We start from the raw sequence: 6,508 nt of genomic DNA on the forward strand, positions 1-6,508 counted from the left end.
GGTAATTGGGGGGCGGAGGGGCAGGTGCGGTGCTCGGAGCTTCCCCCGTCCCGCTCCGATCGCGACCGACCCAGCCCCGCTCGGGCACCGGGGTCGCGGGGCGTCAGCTCCAGGACCCCAACTTCAGGTGGGGGATGGAGCCGGCGTCTTAGCCGGGCGGACCGAGCTCGCGGGGCCGCGTCTGCCGTGGGTTTCTGTGGCGAAAAGAACAGGATCTAGTGGAGAAATGCCGGCATCTCCCTAGACTGGAAATCCAGTTCACCCGGAGTTCCAGCTATGAGTAAGCAGGAGGGGGGTGTTAAGGCACCTTCGCATTTCTAGAGTTTATTTTCCATCTGTAGGGCAGCAAGGCTTTGCTGCTCTCCCGTAGTTTTGCTTCTTGGCAAGACCTGCGTTCACCTGCCTGGTGGCATTGCCAGCTGGGACCTTGCGATGCCACCTCACATCTCACTCAGCCCCTAAGAACTCACAGACTGACCACACGCCGCCAAGAGTACTCTTGCCCTCGCCTGTTAGCACCGCTGTGCCAGCGATGGGCAACCAGACAGCCCAGGCACCTCGCTTACATCTGGGATTCCCCAGTGCTGGCTGTGCAAGTACCCAGGAGCAGACCCAGTCACAGCTGCATGCTTTTTTTTTTTTTTTTTTTCCAGCTTTTTCAGAGGTTAGGAAAGCCCCTTATTATAACTGTATGATAATGTTGCTTTCTGTCTGTAGCTGGCTTGTGTGCAGACTAACATGCTTTAAAAAAAGAGATGCTAATTTTCTTATGTTAGATGCTTATGCTGAAATGCTTGTATTTTATGGCAAGATTTAAAAGTTGCAGCTCTTTCAAGAACAAACTGTATATATAGGACAGTGAGGGAGGATGAATGGTAAATCCAAACAGTCTCAGAAGTGAAAATTCTAAATGCAGTTGCTAAATCCATTTTGTTTATTAATGACACTCACCATTTGATTAGAAAGCTATTCCCAGTTTATCCTGGGAAGATTTCATTTTGTCAGATGCCTGGCATCTCATCAATTCCATTCATGTCCCTGGGATTTTCTCTTTTCCAGGAGCAGGCCACAGCAGCTCCCTGTGTTGGGGATAACCGTTAAGCTCTTCTTTTGAATTCATGAGCTTCCAAATTAAACTTTTGCTGACACCTGCTACCTAGCCTGGTTGAGCAGAATGACAGTATAACCCTGGCCACTGGAGCTCCACCACCAAGTGAAATAAATGGCAAACAAAAATAGGTGTAAAGTTCCCAGGCTAGGTCAGACAACAATTTGGGGGAGCTCTAGGAAACTGTGGTTACTGGAAATATAATCCAAGTCTGCTTCTAATGGAGCAAACTTTCCAACAGCAATCAGACAGGGATTAAATCCATAGAGTAGATGGCAACGGAGATTAATAATCATCATCATCAGCTAGCTGATGTAATCAAACAGAACAAAATGAGAGTAAACAAAAAACTGGCTCCCTCTCCCCCTCAAATCTAGTTCCATCCAGTGTCAAGGATCTTTCCTTAGTGGTTTCAAGAGCCAAAAAATTTAGCAGGTGTCATAACATAAGGTCAAGACTTAATTATTTATATGGAGACATCAATCATAGTGTGGGGATGATTTATTTATAAGTCACCAGAGCTGTAAAATGAGACAGTGAATTTCTCCTGCTTATTCCTGAAGGGGACCAGGAGGGTCCGAGCTATGGCCGAATGACCTTTGGAGCCTGCAGAAATTTCTGCCCGGCCCCATACAGAGGAGAGTTTTGCTATGCCTTTTAAATCATGTAACCAGAATGTCACTGGGGAAATCTCATGCATATTTGCTACATCTCAGTAATGAACATTTACTGATTATGGATTATCTGGAGAATTTCGCTTTTTAAACATTATTCAAATTTTTATGTTTATGTAAGCTAATAAGACTGAGGAGATTCAGTAACTACTCTTTGCCTTACGGTATTTGAGAAGTATATCCGTTGGGCTTAGCTCAGCATCTTCCAGAATCACTTCTAAAATACTAAAATAGAATTTTTCTGCCTGAAAAATACCCCTATCTGTACTCAGTATAATGCTCTTTGCTCACAATTAATGCCAAAAATCAATTTGCTAACATGCTTTTTATGTTTCTGCTGATCACAAACAGGATGGCACAGTAAAAGCTTTTATTGCCATCTGATTAGTCCACAGTGGTGGTAAGTAAATAGCTTGGGCTAGTACAGCTCTAAGACGCTCGTGCTGAATGCAGTGGATGCAGAGATGAGCAGAGTGTTGAGCACCAGGCATAATCCTGCTCTCAGAATCATTCAGCAAAATTTTATCAACCATATAAGCAGAAACAAAATCAGGCCCTTACATTTTCTGATCACTCGACGAAATAACGAACATGCGTGTGGGGTGTTTCTGAATCTCCTCCTCCTGGTTTCACACAAAGGGTTAATTACAGCCAGGGATTCTCAGAGATTTGTCCATTTGCGTATCTGTTAATAGAAATAGTGCTGCTGATCTTATTTATGTGATTATGTTTCAGATGGGGATGTGACTAACTTAGACTCAATTAAAGTGGTTTAAAAAAGGCAGAATACAGAAAGATGGAAAAGAAAGTTAGGGTAAAAACAAGTAGAGCTAGGAGGGAAGGTTTCTTTTGCTCTCCTCTCATTATCTCAAAACTCTGTGTAGCACCAACCAATAAGCTTTATCATTAAAAAAGACTATTTGAAGCATGAGGAGTATCACAGGGCAGCTCGTGATTCCTCTGAACTTCATGGCAGGATGCCATTTTGGCAAGAGCAAGTCAATAGGCTCTCCTGCACATCCATTATACAGTCCCACTGATCTTAAAAGATGACCATTTATCACTGTATCTCAGTGACAGAAATGTTAAAATAATATTTCACTGGTTTTGTAAGAGGGTGTAAATCATGGGTAAAAGGATGGATGGGCTGGCAATGTCTTCAAAGAGCAATTAAGACATTAAGAGTGTGGGAAAATATTTGTAGACATTAACCAATTGATGAGAAAAGTGGAATCTAGGACCTGATTTGGTTATAAAATCTTCTTCGAGCAACCTCTGGATCTTGCCCATAGAATATGAAAATGGAAGATTAATAGTGTTTCTCGTAGGCAAAACCAGTCAGATGCTTGTGAATACTGGATACACTTATAGCATTTAGTAATGCCAGCAATATTCAATATAAAGAGTAACAGATGAATGTATCTTGAAACAAGGCACTAGCAAGGCAGGTGGGAAATAATTTCCAAAACATTGCAGTAATCAGGCTGGGAGAAATGTAATAAGATGGTAAACATAATACAAAAGACCTAAGGGGCTTTAACTAAAGACAGAGTTAAAGCCTTAGGTTGATTCCCACTGATGCAAGACTGAGCCCCACTGTAGAGGAGGAAAGCCAGGATTCATTGCATGCAACCCCTGGCAAAGATGGCTTCCATGCTTCTCCACCCCTGTCATATCAGAAGGTAAAAGTGGTGATGAAATCACAGTTGTGTGCAAAGAGGAGAAAGGAGGGGAATCAAATTGTATTGGCTCAACTGCAAGAAAGAAATCACAGATTTCCCTGATCACACAGATGATGCCTAACTCGGGCTCAAAGCGAACCACGAAGGAAGGTGGCAGATTTCACAAATTAGTCATGGCAAAAATGGTGAATTTCACAGCTTGATGTGAATTCATGTTATAGGATGAAACAGCACAAAGTGATTAAGAGCTTTAACTGATACAAGTAATAAGCATGTGAGCCTGAGTCATCATCACACAGCAGCCGACATTTCTCCCTGGCTTCAGCTGAGCCATAGGAGCGACACCTTCATCAACCTCTTCCTGTTTCTGATGCTGAGCAGGAGCTGGTGGGGACAACCAAAGCCTCTCTCACAGGTGGTGTTACCTGACTTTTGCTGGTGAAACATTTCAATAGCTGTTACAGTGTGTTTTCAATAAAAGCTCTGTATAGATACTGAAAATAGATACTTGAACCTTACTGTACCATTTGCTTAGACAAAGAAAAAATTCTAGAGAAAAATGTCACCCTTATATCTTAAATTTTTTTCAACATACACTCTCCTATCATAGTTATTTAAAATCCATAGAGCAAAATGCAAGGAAAGTGAGTTAATACCAACCAGGACGAGGCTGCCCCAGAGAATTCCTCCTCCAGCAGCGTGTCCTTCAAACCCTTCCCCTCCGTGGCAGACTCTGGGCCAGCTCTGTCCCCCAGCAGCATGCCCCACAGCAGAGTGGCTTTGCAGCCTGCCAGGAAGGTTAACAAACCCCGGCGCTGGCAGACGGCACTGAAACTGCAACAAGTCATGAGCCCTTCTGAGAGCAGAGTGTGCCAGCTTCCCTGAGGCACCCTTGAGGGTGTTCCAGCAGAGTCGGGTCCGCTGAGCACAGCTGTATTAACATCATTGCAGGGAGAGGGGAAGCTGTTGAAGTTGCCAGGACCAAAGCCACAGAGGAATGTAATAGAGCAGTGCCAGTTCCTCCAAATCCCACCTGGAAGTTATTAGCCATGCACTGGAGGCAGCGGAACACCTGCATCCCAGAATAACAGAGCCCAGCTGAACCTCGGCTGGGCACCGCGCGGTCACAGCTCTACTCCTCCTCACCCAGGGCCAGGTGGAGAGGATTTTAAATTGTATGCTGAAGAAACACTCTGAGAGGAATTGATCACTCCTGAATGAGGATGAGAAAACAAAATTTGAAAATAATTAATGTTTCTAAGGCATTTCTGAAGGAATGACCTTGGACTCCTGGTAGAGAACTAGAAAAGGCTTGAAAAAAAGTGGGGTGGGGGGAGAAGCCCTCTTCTCCTGAATTGATTTCAAACTTGGCAGATTTAAGAAACCTTTCAGTAACACTTTGTGGATCAATGCTAATTTGATGCATTGGAGCTCAGCACTGTGCCAATTGATTGTCAAACTGGTATTAACTAGGTACTTTTAAAGTATGTTTATAACTCAAAGTCCATTAAATATGCAGACCTGACAATTACTGTTCCTCCTTTAAATACTTTTTTTGAAATGTGTATCACAGCATCCATAAATGGTCTTTCACTCTTCATCAGAAAGAAGCCTCACTCAGAGGTATGAGCCTTTCCTCTGGGAGAAGGGGCTGGAGGCTGTGCCTGTGATGAAGACAGAAGGCAGGCAGGGGGGTTGATTTGTGCTGCCAAAGAGCAGCACGACCATGATAAAATCTCTTAGGACCTGACGACCTAACCCCCTGATCATACAGTAACCAGCCTCATGGAAATCACTTAAGTAAGTAAATTACACTTGTTGAGAGAGCAGTAATTACTCATGTTGGGAAAGGTGGCAGGATCAGTTACATGAACTTTCTGAATGGTATTTGAACTTGAACGCCTGCAATCTGACATCCACTTAGCTTATAGCTAGGAGCTAAATAAAAGTTACTTTATTTTTTAAGAATTGCCACAGGACATCTTGGTTTTAAAATTTGGGTCCCTTTAATACCTGTACAGAAATAGTGTGAGAAATGTTGGGTTCTCCTTTTATTCAGTGTGACCCTTAAATGCAAAAAAAACCCTCTTATGAGTTGGGGGAATCAAAATTGTAGTTATCTGGGGACATGTATCTTTAGATTACTAACTTTAGACACCTATTTGTGAATATTTGATTTAATATGCCTTTGTTTTTATATACTGAAATGGGGATACTGCTCAGCTCAAAGAAGATAAATTATTTTCTCTGTTGCCTTTGAGTTCTTTAAAGGAAGATGTTACATAAATAATTATTTAATATACTTTAACTGGATTTTTTGCATGAGCTGAATTAGTAAAATAAATTCAGAAATGTAAAGGGTGCATCAGAAGTTAGACTACTGCATAAGAAGGGATGAAAACTACATTGCTCTTTCACTTGGTAACTGTTGTTTGTGAACCTTTGGACATCTCATTTCATTTCTTAGGCATCAGGAAATCTATTTTGTGAAAAGATCTATGAAATAAAGGAAGAAATTGTAAAAGTAGCATCCTGGTCAATAAAACATATGAATCTGCAGACACATACACAGGAGGATGCTATGAATCTCTTCTTTGTGTTGCAGTTCAGAAGAGCAGTTATTATTGCCAAAGGCTCAGAGAAAGGAGTACTTACAGAACGCAGCCCTTCCTTTCTTGCAGCAGAAATATATTTGCCTGGTTTCTCAAGTAACAGAAGAGATAATCCTGTACTAATCTGCAGTGACTGAAACCTGCTCATCTGCAGGTTACCACAGCATTGGGGTGTAAGACAGAGCATGACCAACTATTATTTCATCATTCTGTCTCCCACTCCAGAACTTAGTGCATCCAACACAGATTTCTACATCTACCAGCTCTAGGGAAAGTTCTTTCTCTACCATCTCTATGACGTTTTACAAATATTTGGATGTTTTTTTCCAGCTTTCTCCAAAAGTATACTTTGTCACACTCACATCCAAAAAAACCAACTGTCCAGCTGCAGAAGCTAGTTTATTACTTTTCTGGCTTTTCTTCACAACAGCT

The sequence above is a fragment of the Chaetura pelagica genome, unplaced genomic scaffold (genome assembly GCF_000747805.2).
Source record: "Chaetura pelagica isolate M959 unplaced genomic scaffold, ChaPel_1.0 scaffold139, whole genome shotgun sequence".
NCBI classification, from domain to species: Eukaryota; Metazoa; Chordata; class Aves; order Apodiformes; family Apodidae; genus Chaetura; species Chaetura pelagica.